The sequence below is a fragment of the Stegostoma tigrinum genome, chromosome 13 (genome assembly GCF_030684315.1).
Source record: "Stegostoma tigrinum isolate sSteTig4 chromosome 13, sSteTig4.hap1, whole genome shotgun sequence".
NCBI classification, from domain to species: domain Eukaryota; kingdom Metazoa; phylum Chordata; class Chondrichthyes; order Orectolobiformes; family Stegostomatidae; genus Stegostoma; species Stegostoma tigrinum.
This window is the reverse complement of record NC_081366.1, coordinates 14,551,153-14,571,433: the sequence shown is the minus strand read 5'-3', so window position 1 is coordinate 14,571,433 and position 20,281 is coordinate 14,551,153. Positions and strand designations below refer to the sequence as shown.

The 20,281-nt window shown below is 43.1% G+C and overlaps 1 long non-coding RNA gene across 1 annotated transcript in view; it reads left to right on the top strand.

Annotated features, from left to right (window-relative positions):
* The first annotated feature begins 202 nt into the window (after window positions 1-202).
* LOC125458145 (uncharacterized) overlaps window positions 203-20,281 on the top strand; it is a 38,766-nt gene continuing 18,687 nt past the window's right edge. The window contains exon 1 of the long non-coding RNA XR_007248781.2: window positions 203-311. This is a non-coding gene — a long non-coding RNA (uncharacterized LOC125458145). The remainder of the gene's footprint in view (window positions 312-20,281) is intronic.

Below are 20,281 nucleotides of genomic sequence, written 5' to 3'. Positions count from 1 at the left end.
TGCCTCACCAACTGGTTTTGCTCCACATTGTTGTTAATAATGACACAGAGGAGAGGCAATTCTATTGCCAGGTATCACCAGATCCCTGTTTTTCAGTCTCTTTTGTGAGAGAGATGGATGGGTCCTGTACATCCTTCTCGATAGTTTTGTGTTGGAGTATTTGTAGAGCCGACCACACCCAGTTCCTTCCTTTGTGATTTGTGTTCCTTTCTCTGACAAGGTATGCATAAAGACACCGAGTGAAAATGAAGTCTTCCTTGGATGGACAAAGTGATGGTGACTATGAGACAGATACATTATGTTATATAAGAGTAAGCATGCTAACTATGTATTGTGTGTGTGTGAATGTGATGTATAAAGTGTGAGTTTTGAATTATTGCAGTGTTAGATTGTTGTGATAAAATCACTTGCTGGTATTTTCTGGAGGCTCTAAAGAAAAGTCGTACCTGACTGGGAACAGGAACTCTGTTTCTCTCGTCACAGGTGATGCTGGATCTGCTGAGTCTCACCAGCACGTTTTGTGTTTGTTTCAGGCTTCCAGGATTCATGGCATTTGCTTTCATCTTATGCTGATATTTTCTGACAAAATCTATATCTTCCCTCAAGTATGCTGAGCTACCTAACAGAAAGCAGTTCCATGAAACGATTTCACCACAGTAATTTGCTGCCCTCAGGAAATGAATGAGTCTGAAATTTGAGAGAAAAATAAATAGTAGACTAGCACTTGTTGAATTTACAAAACCTTTTCCTTTCTGGTAATCTTGTAAAGAGCCATTTTAAAAGATTGTGCAAGTGCTTTTCTTCCTTTCATATCCGGATGTTCCAAATCACAAGGCCAGAGTTGGAAAAAAAGCTGATTTAGCAAAATGAGCTCTTGCTTCAGGAAGCAAGTGTTTGAAAATCATGCAAAACGGATGCAACTGTTCTGGTTCGGGTTGATAAGTGTACTGGAAAGAACAGATAAAATGTTAACAGGACAATAGAGTTATTAAGATGTTCATTTCCCAATTTTAAATTATAATGGCGTATTGTAGGAATGAGTGACAAATGAATTGCAAATGTTAAGAGACCTCAAAACGGAAATTACAAAACTTTGAGATAACAAGGTGTAGAACTGGATGAACACAGCAGGCCAAGTAACGTCTTACGACTTTTCCTACTCCTCTGATGCTGCTTGGCCTGCTGTGTTCATCCAGCTGTACACCTTGTTATCTCGGATTCTCCAGCATCTGCAGTTCCTATTATCTCTCTGTTACAAAACTTTGTGTGACTTTATTTCCTCATAATTTAAAGGAAAGATATCCAATATTGAATATTCAACTGTTTTATTTTTCTGATTCAATATATTTTAATCAAAACTCCAAAGGATCATACGAGAAATTGATATACCTTGAATAAAGTTCAATGATGCCATTAAATTGCAACAATCAGAATAATATTCATTGCTCATCCAGAAAATATAGTTAGCTTCTTTGAAATGGCTATGCTTAAAGTGAGTTGTAATTGCATAAATTGCTTTCCAGGATAATGTGGTTGTGGCCCATGACAGAATAAATGTGATGGTATCGCTTGACTGTTAAATAAGCCATCTTCACCTGCATTTATCTTCATTCATCTTCAAGGTTCTTTTGAGCACACTTTACAGTTTTACTGTCTCCGAATACACAAATGTTGATTAGACTATTAGAGGATGTTGAGGATATCTCAAAGATCTTCAAGGATCAGTGGGAATCGGTAGACGAGTATACATACTTGCTGCAAATAAGGCTTGTGTCATTGCTACGTGGTGCTCCATTCAGTTAGGACATGCCACATTAACTGTCTGGTTTAGAAACTCCAGAACTGTGCGAAAAATGACCTTTAATGCAAGACTCCACAAATGACCTTGTGGGTGTACAGAGAAAGGAGATTGTGAAACCTGTTGTATTGTTCTTCGAACATTCCACAAAATGCCTCATTACCAGAGCTTTCCAATAGAATCAAGTGGTAATTTGTGGAGTGGTGGGAAGCAACAAACGCGTTCCAAATGGAAAAAGGCATCAAAACAGAACTTAGGAAACTTTGGAAATGAAATATCAAGCAGTTGAGTTGGGTCCGTGTCCACTGAAGCTAATTCGTTGTGGGTACATTTTAAAAAAAAAGTTCTCATGAGATGTAGACATCGTTCACTAGTTCAACAAATGTTTGCACGCGCCTAATTGACTTGCTAGGTCGGTCAAAGGACAGTAATGTGTCTACCGCATTGATGTGGATGTGGCATCATATGAAGGCCCGACCAAGTAAGGATTGTTGATTTCAGGACGTGTTTGCAGTACATGAATGTATCAGGTCGAATTGTATTACAATGGCTCGTGATTACACAGTCAACGATAAGCTAGTTTTTAATTCCAGCTTTTTGAATTGAATTCACTATCTTCCATGTTGGGATTTAAACATATATTCCCTGAGCTTGGTCCTGGGGTTTGGGTTCCTGGTTCAGTAATATTACATCACCCTGCATTAAACATTATTTCCTAACTTCAGAACCAGATATGTCATTAGCCTCATTAAGTTTCCTCCACCAATTGTTAAGATCATGATGTCTTTGTGTTTCTCATCCACCCCAGTCCAGTTCTTGGTTGTTGCTGATTTAGCTAAACCCACCCAGGGTGATAATTTACCCCTCAGCCTTTGTTTGATGAAAAGGAAATATCAATAAGTGATTGTGTTTCTCATTTCTATCCAATGATTTCTGCTGGGCATGAGACAGGAATAGGATCGACCTATAATTTGGCTTTTCATGGTGAAGCAACCTAAATGAAGAACTTCTACTTGAGGGCCTAGCTGTCCTGAAATGAATCAATCTGCTCTCAACATATCCATATCTATACTTGGTGAGAGGAATCAATATCTGGGATCCTTTCTTGCAGTTGCTTGGCATATTTAAAATCACTGCAGCTAGTTCTGATTTTCTTCTCAAATTTAATGTCAAAAACCACTAACACTTTGGCTTTTTCTGTGGTTATAACTGCAAAAATGATTTAAAAAAAACACTCGCTATGTCAAACCAATATTCTTGACAGTCTTCTTCCATTGACCTTGATGTTGTGCTGCTTTGGTTGCACAAGCCTCAATGTTTCCATGTGTTGCCCAAAACATTTTCCCTCATACTCATTAGATGTGTTGGATGATGACCAGTGTACACTTGAGTTTAAAAGAATGAGAGGCAATTTCCCTTTTATTGTAGTACATGCTTTAGGGTTTGACAGGACCGATGAGAAGATGGTGCCTGAGCTGGTTAGAGTCAGGGATCATGAGGCTTAGAGAAAAGATATTTGGGAATCAGAAAGGGAGAACTTTCTTCCATTTTGAAATTTTCAACCAAGAGAATGATAGATGGTCATTCACTAATGATATTTAAAAGAGGGATGAATAGATTTTTGGAGTATTGAGGGAATTACAGGATAAGGGGATCCTACTGGGATGGTGGAGCAGAGGTAGAGGATTGACAATGATCTTATTGAATGGTGGATCAGGCTTGAAGGGCCAGATGATTAGATCCTTCCGCCATTTCTTACGTTCTAATATCAGCAGTCAGTTGTAGTGCAGTGGGTAGACCTTATGGTCCTCTGTTTGAAGGCTGTGAGTTCAAATTCAACTTTGCAAAACAAATACTTCTGCTGCTGTTTCGATGCAGGAATGTGGTTGGTGGCTCTTTGTATTGGACATAATGTAAAGCCAAAATTCTATGTGCGTTCACAGGTGGACATTTAAGGTTCCTACTGTTATGACAAATTTACTGTTCCATTTCCTACAGAACAACAATTACAAAACATCAAAAATACTTCTTTAGCTGCAAAGTGGTCTGGGGTGTCTTCTGATTGTGAATAGTCTGTATAAATCCATGTCGCTTAAAAAATATATTTCATCAATGTTGATAAGAGCTTCGCTTTCACAAATTTGTTGCTGGAATGCCTAAATTAGAACACTGATGATATTTGGATGCATTTATGGACGATATCATTACAAGACAGAACAATGATGCGCATGCACAGAAATGCAACAGTGCAGTGGAACAATCAGTTTTATTCAGTCTTGCTTAAAACTAAAATGTGAAAGTATTTAGAAAGTTTATTGAATATTGTCATACTATATTCAGTTATTTTGTTCAATTCATCTTCTGTATTAACTGCATTCTCAATTTAAGATTTTTTTTTAACTGAAGTTGCTCAAGTTTATAATATTTGCGCAAATAGTGAATAACTCTGGTCTCAGAATTGCTCTTACAGGAATGTCACTTGCCATTTTACCACTGATTTACTACTACCCTGTTTAAATCACCTTTTTTTTGCTTTTGCAGCCATCTTGCTGCAGCTGCTCACCAAGTCTGTTTCCTCAGGTTCAGGCGCCGAAGTCAAATTTAATTTTGTCTGAGCATGACATCACAAGCACAACTGTGCACTCTTATCTGTCCTGTGGGCAATTAGGGAAGGGCAATAAATGCTTGCCTGACTAACAATACCCACATCCTGTGAATGAATGCAATTTATGGAAAAGCCCTGAAAAAGAGCTTGATAATTTCTCTAGAAGAGGATCTTGATGAGTTTTCTGTCTACAAAATAGAAATGTTTCCCCAAAAGCAAATGGTGCAGGGCAGTTGTTGCAGTGATCTGCAGTGCTGGGGGCTCCTGATTGTGGGTCCAGGCATCATTTGTCCATCAGAGAGGTGGGCCCAATGACAATAAGATGGTGCTTGCAGAGTGGTGACTCTGACTTTGGTGGTTCATAGAGTCGTTGAGTCACAGAGATATACAGCACGGAAACAGTCCCTTCGGTCCAACTTGGCCTTGCTCACCACATATCCTATATAAATCTAGAACCATTTGCCAAAATTTTGCGCATGCCCCTCTAAACCATTCCTATTCATATATCCATCCAGATGTATTTTAAATATTGTAATTATCCCAGCCTGAGAGTGTAGAATGTTAAAGCCCAGTCATATGGGAATTGAAACAACCAGATGCAGAGGTGACAAAGTCATGGGTGAGGGTTTCAGCAGTGGATGAGCTGAGGCAGAGGCACCTGATGTTAGAGAAGGAAATAGGTGGTTTTGAATCTAGAGTGAGTGTGTGTTGGAAGATCATTTTGGGGTCAAATATGGCAGTGAGGTTGAAAACCATCTGGTTCAGCCTCAAACAATTTCCAGGTAGAGGGATGAAGCTAGTCACTACAAATGAAGGAATGGTAACTTATGTTTATATTTACCTGTGAGTTTGAGGAGAAACTTGGAAGTGATGATGGTTTAATGCATCTCCTCTTCTGTCTGTCTCAATGAGAGAAGTCGCAGGGTCATCAGAAATTTTGTTGAAGATATGTTGGTGAATGGCTGCAGTACTCTTGTTATATCCAACTATAACCATCCTATTGTTGCCTTGCCTGAATTCAGGTGCTCTGACCTAATTATCTAAGTAAAGCAGTGAATTTTCTTCTCCAAAAGGCTCAGTTGCTGGCTGTCCTAAATTAGTAAATCATTAGTGGAGTTAAATGGTTATTTTATAAATCAGTACATTTTTAAGCAACATAATTTATTCATATCCATTGTATGGGGAGCTGTGGTGAAATGTCTTCCATATTTTCAAGTCTCTTTTTTGAATGCTTTTGGCTGTACAGACTTCAATGTGCTTGCACTTGGGTTTAGAATGTTAAATGTTAGGTTTTTAAAGTGAAGCTGGTGTAGCACTATCAGATACCACTAGAACCAAACATTTGAGTGTTACTGTCTCTGAACTGCTTCTGTAACCTCAATCAATTCTAACCAGCATTCTACCTTACCCTCTGCCTTTTTGCTTTGTGAACAAATACCTCCCTTATATTTGGTGACAGCTGCCTCTCAGATGCCTGATGACTCCTGGGATTGGAAAATCACTGAATTTGGAATAGGAAGCATTTGAAATTTTCTGGTTGCTGCAGATTTATGAGTCAGCTGATGCATGTTAAAATCTTCATACTCCAAGTAAATATTAGCTACTGATTCTGTCGCTGCTTTTAAGTGATGTATCTTTTCATATCATTACACCCTTCTCCTTGGGGTCAAGTTTTCCATTGGTTACTGCTGCTGTAGAAAATTGGCATACAGCAGTGGGAACACTATAACCAAAATGTTTTTTACTTACAGGAAGGTCTGCAAATCTGTTACGAGTATCTCAACAGTGGCTAACGTAAAGCCAGTTTATCATGGACACATCACAGAATTCGGTATCTATATACATGTCGAACAGTACTAGAATATACACGCTGTTCGTCTCCAAATATTTATAGACTAATTGTAAGCAATTTAAGTTTAAATGTCAGACAAGATGATAGAGATAAGTCACGAGATTGACAGAAAAGTGAACAGTCAGCTCCTATATAAAGAGTGCCGTTGGGACTGAAATCTACCAGTGGTTTAATCAGGAAAATATTGTTACCAATCAGATCAATAAAGTCTGCCAGCAATTTTATACATTTTAAAACTATGTCCTCAACTAAATCTTGACAGCTTGACCAGCTTGTGGGGATCACCATTAAGACATGAAGATTTAAGGTATTCAGGGTAATGTATGAATGCAGAAGATACAATATGAAGATCACAAAAGCATAAAGATTTATGGCTCAGACTGAGGTCTTCTGTCCATCCGTCTGGCCTGGCTAGAAAGGGGTATCCAGCAATGTGCCACTTTCCAATCTGCTGATGCTTTATACACTACGCACATGTACAAGTTTCTAAATGCAATAAGGGTTTCTAAACTCTATCACTCTTAAGTAGTGAATTCCTCTAGCAACTATTGAGTAAAACAATTGTTCCTCCTTGCAGACTATTTTACAATTACTTTAAATTGGCACTGACCACTTTGCTAAAGAAAATTGCCAAATCAGTCAACTTAGGCTCTCTAGATCTTTATACACCTCAACTAAGTTCCCCTTCAGTCTCTTCTCCAACAAAAGGAACAGCTTCAGCCTATCCAATCTTTCCTCACCTCTAAGTAATAAATTTGCTGTCTGCTTTCTCTGGGAAAACTCATTCTTTGTGCAGTGTGATGACAGAACAGGAAGGACCTTATTAAGCTGGAGAGGGTTCAGAAGGGATTTACCAGGGAGTTGCCAGGAATGGACGGTTTGAGTTCTAAGGAGAGGCTGGATAGGCTGGGACATTTTTTCACTGCAGAGTAGGAGGTAGAGGGGTGACCTATTGGAGGTTTGTAAAATCATGAGGCATAGAGATAGGTTGAACTGGAGGTGCCTTTTCCCAAGAATTCATTTCAAGACTAGGGGGCACATTTTTCAGAAGAGAGGAGAGAGATTGAAATAAAACATGAGGAGTGAATATTTTACACAGAAGGTGGTTCATGTGTGGAATGAACTTCCTGAGGAAGTTAACACTTTGGGTCCAGTGACCCATCCTCAGAACTCAGAGTTCTGGGGAAGGGTCACCGAACCCGAAACGTTAACTCTGATGCTTTTCTTCACAGTTGCTGCCAGACCTGCTGAGCTCTTCCAGCAACTTCTGTTTATTGTTCCTGATTTACAGCACCCGCAGTTCTTTTGTTTTGTATTCCTGAGGAAGTGGTGGATGTGGGAACAATTACAACTTCAAAACACATTAGCATAAATACATGAATAGGAAAGATTAGGCCGGTGTATTGGTCATCAGCAAACAAGTGGGTCCAGTTTAGTTCAGGATTATCTTTTTGCTGGACTGAAGCGTCTGCTTCTGTGCTGTATTATTCTATCTATCTCTCTACAGCTTGTCGGGTCCACACTTGAGTTTGAAAATAACATGTTTTTATAGTAAAATGTGAGTCTGGATGAACACAGCAGGCCAAACAGAATCTCAGGAGCACAAAAGCTGACGTTTCGGGCCTAGACCCTTCATCAGAGATTCCCTGGCCCCCAACACCTCATCTTCACCATGGACGTCCAGTCCCTATACACCTGCATTCCTCATGCAGATGGCCTCAAGGCCCTCCGCTTCTTCCTGTCCCGCAGGCCCGACCAGTCCCCCTCCACCGACACCCTCATCCGCCTAGTCGAACTCATCCTCACCCTCAACAATTTCTCTTTTGACTCCTCCCACTTCCTACAGACTAAGGGGGTGGCCATGGGCACCCGCATGGGCCCCAGCTATGCCTGCCTCTTTGTAGGTTACGTGGAACAGTCCATCTTCCGCACCTACACAGGCCCCAAACCCCACTTCTTCCTCCGGTACATTGATGACTGTATCAGCGCCGCTTGTTGCTCCCCAGAGGAGCTTGAACAGTTCATCCACTTCACCAACACCTTACACCCCAACCTTCAGTTCACCTGGGCCATCTCCAGCACATCCCTCACCTTCCTGGACCTCTCAGTCTCCATCTCAGGCAACCAGCTTGTAACTGATGTCCATTTCAAGCCCACCGACTCCCACAGCTACCTAGAATACACCTCATCCCACCCACCCTCCTGCAAAAATTCCATCCCCTATTCCCAATTCCTCTGCCTCCGCCGCATCAGCTCCCACGATAAGACATTCCACTCCCGCACATCCCAGATGTCCAAGTTCTTTAAGGACCGCAACTTTCCCCCCACAGTGATCGAGAACGCCCTTGACCGCGTCTCCCACATTTCCCGCAACACATCCCTCACACCCCGCCCCTGCCACAACCACCCAAAGAGGATCCCCTTCGTTCTCACACACCACCCCACCAACTTCCGGATACAACGCATCATCCTCCGACACTTCCGCCATCTACAATCCGACCCCACCACCCAAGACATTTTTCCATCCCCACCCCTGCCTTCTTTTCGGAGAGACCACTCTCTCCGTGACTCCCTTGTTCACTCCACACTGCCCTCCAACCCCACCACACCCGGCACCTTCCCCTGCAACCGCAGGAAATGCTACACTTGCCCCCGCACCTCCTCCCTCACCCCTATCCCAGGCCCCAAGATAACATTCCACATTAAGCAGAGGTTCACCTGCACATCTGCCAATGTGGTATACTGCATCCACTGTACCCGGTGTGGCTTTCTCTACATTGGGGAAACCAAGCAGAGGCTTGGGGACCGCTTTGCAGAACACCTCCGCTCAGTTCGCAACAAACAACTGCACCTCCCAGTCGCAAACCATTTCCACTCCCCCTCCCATTCTTTAGATGACATGTCCATCATGGGCCTCCTGCAGTGCCACAATGATGCCACCCGAAGGTTGCAGGAACAGCAACTCATATTCCGCCTGGGAACCCTGCAGCCTAATGGTACCAATGTGGACTTCACCAGTTTCAAAATCTCCCCTTCCCCCACCGCATCCCAAAACCAGCCCAGTTCGTCCCCTCCCCCCACTGCACCACACAACCAGCCCAGCTCTTCCCCTCCACCCACTGCATCCCAAAACCAGTCCAACCTGTCTCTGCCTCCCTAACCTGTTCTTCCTCTCACCCATCCCTTCCTCCCACCCCAAGCCGCACCCCCATCTACCTACTAACCTCATCGCAACGCCTTGACCTGTCCGTCTTCCCTGGACTGACCTATCACCTCCCTACCTCCCCACCTATACTCTCTCCAAATATCTTCTTTTCTCTCCATCTTCGGTCCGCCTCCCCCTCTCTCCCTATTTATTCCAGAACCCTCACCCCATCCCCCTCTCTGATGAAGGGTCTAGGCCCGAAACGTCAGCTTTTGTGCTCCTGAGATGCTGCTTGGCCTGCTGTGTTCATCCAGCCTCACATTTTATTATCTTGGATTCTCCAGCATCTGCAGTTTCCACTATCTCTGATACGTTTTTATAGTATGTAGCCACTAGATGTCAGATTAGTTACAAGAAAAAGGCTGCCAAATTCTGATCATCCACTACACGGCTATCACATATATTTTGTGCCCAAATTTTTCAGGCAGTTGGGAACAAACCATGCTTGGGCATAGTTTTCAATCAGATTTGTAGTAGACTTGATCTGTGCGACAAAATTTCATTTCAGTATTATTTACAAGGGGCCTGAGAAGATGTGAACAGAGCAAGTTAATGTATGTGCCCTAGATGAAAATGTTGAAGAGTTGTAACTGAGCAGCACAGAGTCTGAATACCTTCCCATTGAGTTCTGTTAAACTAGATGTAAAAGTATACCATAAACTAACCTAATATAATAAAATGTGATAAACAACTGCACCTCCCAGTCGCAAACCATTTCCACTCCCCCTCCCATTCTTTAGATGACATGTCCATCATGGGCCTCCTGCACTGCCACAATGATGCCACCCGAAGGTTGCAGGAACAGCAACTCATATTCCGCTTGGGAACCCTGCAGCCCAATGGTATCAATGTGGACTTCACCAGCTTCAAAATCTCCCCTTCCCCCACCGCATCCCAAAACCAGCCCAGTTCATCCCCTCCCCCCACTGCACCACACAACCAGCCCAGCTCTTCCCCTCCACCCACTGCATCCCAAAACCAGTCCAACCTGTCTCTGCCTCCCTAACCGGTTCTTCCTCTCACCTATCCCTTCCTCCCACCCCAAGCCGCACCTCTGTCTCCTACCTACTAACCTCATCCCACCTCCTTGACCTGTCCATCTTCCCTGGACTGACCTATCCCCTCCCTACCTCCCCACCTATACTCTCCTCTCCACCTATCTTCTTTTCTCTCCATCTTCGGTCCGCCTCCCCCTCTCTCCCTATTTATTCCAGAACCCTCACCCCATCCCCCTCTCTGATGAAGGGTCTAGGCCCGAAACGTCAGCTTTTGTGCTCCTGAGATGCTGCTGGGCCTGCTGTGTTCATCCAGCCTCACATTTTATTATCTTGGATTCTCCAGCATCTGCAGTTCCCATTATCACTCCATAAACTAACCTGGTGACTTTTTACCTCTGCGGAACAGATGTTCATACTTTTCTTTACATTAAAGCTTTTTTTTCACCCTTTGGATTATGTTTAACAGTCAGTGTTTTATCTTTGGAGATAAATCATTAGAAAGTGAGAATAGGCATTTTTTTTATTGCTGGAAGAATTAGAGTTCAGAAGCAGATTGCCTTGCTGTAATTGTACAGAGCCTTGATGTGACCACACCTTGAGCTCTATGTGCAGTTAGATTTCCTTATTTTAGGAAAGATGTTCTGGCCATACAGGGAATGCAGCAAAGGTTTAGCAGACCGATTTCTAGGATAGTGGGTAAGAGGTCTGAGGAAAGGGTGAATTGGTGAGGAATCTATTCATCGGGGTTCGCAAGAATTAGAAGGGAGTCTCGTAGAAACCTGCAAAACAGAGTAAATACAGGAAGGATGCTCCCAATGGCGAGGGAGTCCAGAACCAGTGGTCAAAGTCTAAGCGTAAAAGGTAAGCCATTTGGGACTGAGATGAGGAAAAAATTCTTTACCCAAAGAAGCTTGTGGATTTCACCATCAAAAAAAGAAAGTGGAGGCCAAAACATTGTATGATTTCAAGAACGTGTTGGATATAACACTTGGGACTAAAGGGATTGAACGTTATGGGGGAAATGCAGTAACAGGCTATGGAATTGGATGTATTGGCCACGATCAGAATGAATGTGGAACAGGCTTGAAAGGCCGAATGGCCAATTCCTGCTTCTATTTTCTATGTTTCAATGGAAGTGATCCCCACACTTTCCCCTATAAAACCTTTGTTTTGACACCAAGGACAAAGCAGCCAAATTTATTGGCATCCCATCCGTAACCTTAAACGTTCGCTCCCTTCACTATTGAGACACAGTGGCAATCATGTGTACCATCTATCAGATTCACTGCGGCATCTTACCCAGATTCATTTGTTAGCACCTTCCCGATCCACAATCATTGCCAGTTGGATAAATACTTGAAGGGAATACATTATAGCGCTTTGGGAAAAGGTGAGGTGTTACTTGGGCGGCTCTACCAAAACACCAGCATAGATGTGGCGGGCCTAATGGTCTTTTTCTGTGCTATATCATTCCGTGATATTAACAAATAATACAGTGGAGCATTCAGCAGTACAGCCAAAGTCATCAGCACCAACCAATAGCAACCAGTCACCAACTTGTAAATGCTTTTATCTCCGATATAACCTGCTGGCTTTCATTTGTCTGACCATGATCTGTGAAACACTTTGACACTTGATGCAAAAATAACTGAATAACTCATAAATATGTTCAATATTTCAATATTTTCGGTGACTTTGTTCCCAACTTCTCGAAATCAAGGCCCTTGAGATTTGCCTTTGCCAATCAGCTCCACAATTCAACTACATTTATCTTTACAATTACTTCTTAATAATTTGACTTGTTACATTAATAATTATTTTAAAAATTCTAAAGTTCGTTGACTAAATATATCCTTCACAGAATCATAGGCTTTTTGAATGGTCCAACACAGAACAAGACTGTATTTGCTGGATCTTTCAAAGAGCAATCCAATTAGTCACACTCTGCCAGTCTTTCCTCCCGTCTTTTCAATTCATTTCCTCTCCTGCTAGTTATCCAATTCTCTTTTCCAGAACACATAGCCACTGCTTTTTACGAGATTACTAGTGAGCATGTATCCACCGCTCTGATAGGCAGTGCATTCCAATGCTCAACTACTTATTGATTTAAAAAATGATTTTCCCTTGTATCATTGTTTTGTCAATTGTTTTCAATCTCTGCCTTCTGCTTATTAATCCTTCATTTACTGGAATGAGTGCTGAGCTTCATAGCTCCAAATTAATAGCTGCAGGCACTGCCAGACCTGTGATGTTTTTTCCAGTCGTTGTTTTTGTTTCTGATTTCCAGTATCTGCACTTCTCTTGAAGTTTGTTTTGCTCTCATATTTTCCTGGGCTCTGTATGTTCAGAAATTGAAAAAGCACTCAGAAGCTTGTTACCATATTATTAATTTCCTCTAAGAATTTGAGAAAATAATGTTTGTAAAAGAAGTTTATTTCCTACCTCCATTCAATTTTGCTTGTCATTAAGTTCTATTCCTATGCTTTAACATTTTTGGCTGCCATGTTCTGGAATATCAAGTTAATGAAACATTTTATTGGTTTCAAGACTAGTCATTATGTCGCATGAAGAAAGTTTCACTTACCCTGGTTTTATGTTGAATATTTTCTGCAATTATTGGGTACAAAGTGATTTAAGAAATTATTAGCTTGGCTGTTATTCTGACAAATTTTGGACAAGAGTCTAGGTTAAATACACTAAGAACTTGACTGAATGGCTTCCATAAAGTAATAACATAAGGAATTGCAGGGAAAATAGTTTCATGGTCACATGCTGATAATACCATGCTATAATTGCAAGATTATGAATGATAGAATCTCATAAATAATATTGAATCATTTTCACTGCAACTTGTCAAATAAAACGTTAAGTGATTTCACACAAAATATACCTTTTTTAAATTATCTTGCCATCTAAGACTTGTGAAGATGTAAATCATTTGTTACTTTACCAAAGTTCCCAGTTTCAGGAGAGCTCCTATCATCTATGTAAAATCTTCATTAACTACAACAGATATTATAATGCTCAGTTTTGTGCCGATTCTAAATATATTCGCATTATGCATTGACTCACACTAGGTGCTCATCTGAAAAGATTCAAAAAGATCAGTAAGAACTGCATTTCCACTCAGAGTTGTATTTTCTCCCTGCCATATCAATGACAGAACCAGTAAAAGTTTCTTCTCAGAAAATAACATTTTGTGATGCAGCACATTTGAAACATAATATATGATATATGCAGACTGTTTTGTTCTACTTCAAAAGTTCAAGTATGAAGGAAAACCTTGGAGCCAATCTTTATACACTTACATTTATTTCAGTTACACATCACAAGCATACATATCCTAACAGAACAACCATAGTCTTGGTCTACTTGTGTTTAAAAGGGCACAATTATTTCCCACGATTTGCATATAATTATGTACAAGTATGCATATTTAACATGATTGAGAGGAATAGTTACCTTTGAACCTACAGGTCCTAAACCATCACTGGGGTTTTTCTTGTTGACAAGTATGTTTCAGAATTCGAGACAATAGGAAATAAGAACCTGAATGGGCCATATGACCCATTAAATCTCTTTAATCATACAATAAATTTCATGGCTGGATTTTAACATCAAATCACTTTTGCACCATATCCATACATCTCTTGATAATCTTAGTGCCACTAAATCACTTGATCTCGACTTTGATTATATTCATTAACTGAGCATCTACTGTCCTCTGGGTAGAGAATTTCACTATTGTCTGGTTGAAAAACATTTCCCCTCATCACAGTTCTAAATGGTCTAAAATCGCTCCTTTTCTGCACCACCCTGTTCCATGCTCTGCAGCCAGCAGACATATTCCAAACAACTTATCGACCAAACGAAGGAGGGCTCAGGCAGAAAGGTACAAAGACACAAACAGGAGAATGTCATCCAAATGATTGACACTGTTTCAAACTAGTAACTGAGTCTCCTTGATTGGTCACCTTAAAAGGTATAAAAATAGGGTCTGCTTACAGACTGTCCCCTTGAATCTTCTGGAGGCCTTCTGAGGAGACCAGCATGTCAAGAAGCAGGGACCAGCTCACTGTCCACAGACAGAGAAAAGGAGGGAGGAAGAGTGAAAGCAGCTTCAAAAGTCCCAGAGACAGAGCCAAAGAGAGTGCGACTGCATAAATCTACAAGAGATTCAGGAAGTGTTGTAAACTTTAGGGGGAAAATAGTATTGTTTTGTAGCAAAAGCCATTGTATCTTGTCCCAACTGTATTAGGAAACGTTTTGCATTGATACTGGTTTGATTTTGTACTGATTTGACCACTTCAATATTGTGGAACACTTGGGCAAAATCATTTATAATATTCTGGTTGGAGTTGTCTAACTTGTTTTAAAGAGGACCTAAACAACACATTTCCATCTTCATTAACCTGCGTGATTTAACCTCAGTGAGAAGGTACATATTTTGATACTTTGCACTCTGTAGAAAATAAGTTCTTAAACTTCTCTTCAAATGAATTCTATGGCCTGCTTGCATATGACTTCAACAAGCATGACTTTACTTGAAACAATATTTTAGCAACCCAACAAAACAATGATCGGTGTTGAGTTGGGTAATAGCTTTAAGACTATCGTAATTATAATTTGATTAGAGCCAATTATAAGGAGCCCAAAAGACAGAAACAGTTGAAGGCTTGCAAGCAAAGCTGTATCACCATCATCGTGTCTTCAGGCACTCCAAAAAAACTCATTTCCTGGATGAAATCACTGTCAAAATTCAGGAACTGTATGTCTTTTTGCAGGTAGATTTTGTTCATCTTCCTTAAACTTCGTACGAAAGCATACTTGGCGGCAGTGCTACTGGCCTCCCAGCTACAGACAGTCTGAAAATGTAGGTCAAGGTACGGATTATCCTACAGAAGAGAAAAACAACAATATGCTTGTTAAACATAAATATTTAATATTTCCTTTTCCCATCCTCAACCCAGAGGATGATGAACACTTACAGCGGAATTAAGGTGTGACAATCTAATCATAACATGTAAATAATAGTCACAAAGCAAAGTGATTCCCCTCTCAATCCTTAAATCAGATTTGCTCCCAGCTCTTCTGCTTACAGCTACAGACAAGCTCTCATCACATGGCAGAACAAGAGAAACGTGCCAGGGGTTCTCTCTGGTAAAGAACCTGAAATTATTTGTCACCCTCATTGATGTTTGTCATTCCAGAATAAGAGGTGAAAAGGTGAACAGAAGACAAATTATAATATAGTTACATATTGCTACTGGTGAGACCCTAGGCACCTCTACTAATGGATGATGTTTACTCCCTCCCTCCTAGCTCATAGTGCATGGTAATCTAAGCCAGAAACTCATCAAGCTTACTTTTATCAGGACCCCCTCTCTCTTGGTCCATCCAGTGTCCTCAACCATTGAGGAAAAGAGGAGCAATGTCATGAGAATGATGTCATCTCTACATCCTTATCCAAGCAGTGACATGGTTGCTTAGTGGTTAGCATTGCTGCCTCACAGCACTAAGGACCTGGGTTCAATTCCAGCCTTGGGTGATTGTCTGTGTGGAGTTTGCCTGATCTCACTGTGTCTGTGAAGTTTTCCTCTAGATATTCAAGTGTCCTCCCATAGCCTAAAGATGGGTGGATTGACCGTACTAAATTGCCCATAGTGTCCAGGGGTGTGCAGGCCAGGTGGATTAGCCATTAAATGTGCAGGACCGTAGGGAAGTGGGGGTGGAATTCTTTTCAGAATGTCAGTGTGGACTCAATGGACCAACAGCCTTCATCCACACTGTAGAGATTCAAAAGTAACCCCTTGTCTGAGCATAAACATGTATCATTGTTTACTACTCTATCACTGCATTCATATAACTGGTACTCCTCATGTAACATCAATATGAGTGTACCATCAGCACAAACACTTCAGTGGTTTAAACAGAATGGGCTTTCAATAGGGTCTTAACAAGAATCACCCCAATCTCAAAAAATGGTAGGTACCTCTTTAGTTATAAGCAATCAATAAATGGCAGCTCTTCCTATTTCAGATATTAAAGTTGTATTCCATTTTAAACGTTAATTCAGTATTATAACAAGTCATATTTTACTCTGTTCAAATAATAATTTTGGGAACAGAAAGAGCGGCAGTTGCTCACTGCTGGACAAACGGCCAGAGGATGAAGTATTCAAAAAGAAATTGTTGGAATCATGAAATAAAGGCAGAAAATGCTTGAAGTAGTAAATACAGACAATGCCTGTGGAGACAATAAAGTTAGTGTTTTAGTTCAATGGCCTTTCATTAGCTCCGACTGTATTTGTGGTTCATGATGTTTGAAATATATCTACTGTTCAAAAACAAAACAACAGTGTGAAGATCGCATCTTTTTATTTCCTTTATTTGTAGACTAAAAAAACGAAGATACTACTTTAAACCAAGGAAGATTTGCAAAGAGTGATAATGGGAACTGCAGATGCTGGAGAAGCCAAGATAACAAAGTGTGAAGCTGGATGAACACAGCAGGCCCAGCAGCATCTCAGGAGCACAAAAGCTGGCGTTTTGGGCCTAAACCCTTCTTCGGAAAAGGGGGATGGGGTGAGGGTTCTGGAATAAATAGGGAGAGAGGGGGAGGCGGACCGGAGATGGAGAGAAAAGAAGATAGGTGGAGAGGAGAGTATAGGTGGCCGGGGGAGGGGGGGGGAGGGTAGGGAGGGGATAGGTCAGTCCAGGGAAGATGGACAGGTCAAGGAGGCGGGATGAGGTGGTAGGTAGGAAATGGAGGTGCGGCTTGAGGTGTGAGGAAGGGATGGGTGACAGGAAGAACAGGTTAGGGAAGCAGAGACAGGCTGGGCTGGTTTTGGGATGCAGTGGGGGGAGGGGACGAGCTGGGCTGGTTTTGTGATGCAGTGGGGGGAGGGGAAGAACTGGGCTGGTTTTGGGATGCAGTGGGGGAAGGGGAGATTTTGAATCTTGTGAAGACCACGTTGATACCATTGGGCTGCAGGGTTCCCAGGCGGAATATGAGTTGCTGTTCCTGCAACCTTCGGGTGGCATCATTGTGGCACTGCAGGAGGCCCATGATGGACATGTCATCTAGAGAATGGGAGGGGGAGTGGAAATGGTTCGCGACTGGGAGGTGCAGTTGTTTATTGCGAACCGAGCGGAGGTGTTCTGCAAAGTGGTCCCCAAGCCTCCGCTTGGTTTCCCCAATGTAGAGGAAGCCACACCGGGTGCAATGGATACAGTATACCACATTGGCAGATGTGCAGGTGAACATCTGTTTGATATGGAAGGTCATCCTGGGGCCAGAGATGGGAGTGATGGAGGAGGTGTGGGGGCAAGTGTAGCACTTCCTGCAGTTCCAGGGGAAGTGGCCGGGTGTGGTGGGGTTGGAGAGGAGTGTGGAGCGGACAAGGGAGTCACGGAGAGAGTGGTCTCTCCAGAAGGCAGACAAGGGTGGGGATGGAAAATTGGCTTGGGTGGTGGGGTCGGATTGTAGATGTCGGAAGTGTCGGAGGATGATACGTGTATCCGGAGGTTGGTGGGGTGGTATGTGAGGATGAGGGGGATCCTCTGGGGGCGGTTGTGGCGGGGGCGGGTTGTGAGGGATGTGTTGCGGGAAATGCGGGAGACGAGGTCAAGGGCGTTCTCGACCACTGCGGGGGGAATGTTGCGGTCCTTGAAGAATGTGGACATCTGGGATGTGCGTGAGTGGAATGCCTCATCCTGGGAGCAGATGCGGTGGAGGCGCAGGAATTGGGAATAGGGGATGGAATTTTTGCAGGACGGTGGGTGGAAGGAGGTGTATTCTAGGTAGCTGTGGGAGTCAGTGGACTTGAAATGAACATTGGTTTCTCACTCGTTATCTGAAATGGAGACTGAGAGGTCCAGGAAGGTGAGGGATGTGTTGGAGATGGCCCAGGTGAACTTGAGGCTGGGGTGGAAGGTGTTGGTGAAGTGGATGAACTGTTCGAGCTCCTCTGGGGAGAAAGAGGCGGCGCCAATACCGTCATCAATGTAACGGAGGAAGATGTGGGGTTTGGGGCCTGTGTAGGTGCGGAAGAGGGACTGTTCCACGTAACCTACAAAGGGGCAGGCATAGCTTGGACCCATGCGGGTACCCATGGCCACCCCCTTGGTCTGTAGGAAGTGGGAGGAATCGAAAGAGAAGTTGTTGAGGGTGAGGGGCGAGTTCGGCTAGGCGGATGAGGGTGTCGGTGGAGGGGGATTGGTTGGGCCTGTGGGACAGGAAGAAGCGGAGGGCCTTGAGGCCATCAGCATGAGGAATACAGGTGTATAGGGACTGGACGTCCATGGTGAAAATGAGGTGTTGGGGGCCGGGGAATTGGAAGTCCTGGAGGAGGTGGAGGGTGTGGGTGGTGTCATATACGTAGGTGGGGAGTTCCTGGACCAAAGGGGAGAAAATGGAGTCCAGATAGGTGGAGATGAGTTCGGTGGGTCAGGAACAGGCTGAGACAATGGGTCGACCAGGGCAGGCAGGTTTGTGGATTTTGGGAAGGAGATAGAAACGGGCCGTGTGGGGTTGGGGAACAATGAGGTTGGAAACGTGAACTTCACAAGCTTCAAAATCTCCCCTTCCCCCACTACATCCCAAAACCAGCCCAGCCTGTCTCTGATAACAAAGTGTGGAGCTGGATGAACACAGCAGGCCAAGCAGCATCTCAGGAGCACAAAAGCTGACGTTTCAGGCCTAGACCCTTCATCAGAGAGGAAGATGGGGAGATGGTTCTGGAATAAATAGGGAGAGAGGGGGAGGTGGACCCTCTCCCCATTCCCCTCTCTGACGAAGGGTCTAGGCCCGAAATGTCAGCTTTTGTGCTCCTGAGATGCTGCTTGGCCTGCTGTGTTCATCCAGCTCCACACTTTGTTATCTTGGATTCTCCCGCACCTGCAGTTCCCACTACCCCAGCCTGTCTCTGCTTCCCTAACCTGTTCTTCCTCTCACCCATCCCTTCCTCCCACCTCAAGCCGCACCTCCATTTCCTACCTACTAACCTCATCCCACCTCCTTGACCTGTCCGTCTTCCCTGGACTGACCTATCCCCTCCCTACCTCCCCACCTATACTCTCCTCTCCACCTATCTTCTTTTCTCTTCATCTTCGGTCCGCCTCCCCCTCTCTCCCTATTTATTCCAGTTCCCTCTCCCCATCCCCCTCTCTGATGAAGTGTCTAGGCCCGAAACGTCAGCATTTGTGCTCCTGAGATGCTGCTTGGCCTGCTGTGTTCATCCAGCTCCACACTTTGTTATCCAAGATTTGCAAAGAGGTGGCTGTAGTTTTAAAAATCATGTTTACCAGAGCACATTGCCAGTTGTATAAAATGTTGCACTTTTCCTGAAACAGTGGAGAAGTCAGCACACAGGAGCTGATGGTTTCAGAACTGAGCACTAACTCGGTGTTCACAGTGTTTAGATTGGCTCCTGGCCAGGTGACCACGATTGTGTGGGGCCAGTGCAACTGAGAACTACTGAGTCTGCAAAGACATTACCTTATAAAATCTTCCTCTGTAAACAAAATAAAATACTGCACACATTGTAAAGCTGAATGAAAAGGCTAGAGAAACTCAGCAGCTCAGGAGGCTTCTGTAGATAGACGATCAAAGTAATGTTTGAGTCCAATGGCTGAAGAAGAGTCATTGGACTCAACATTAACTCTGTTTCTCTCTCTGCTGGTGTTGATTGATTGATTTTATTGTCACATCTACCAAAATACACAAAAGCTTTGTGCTCCTAAGATGCTGCTGGGCCTGCTGTGTTCATCCAGCTCCACACTTTGTTATCTCAGGTTACATTGCAGATTACATTACTTGAGGC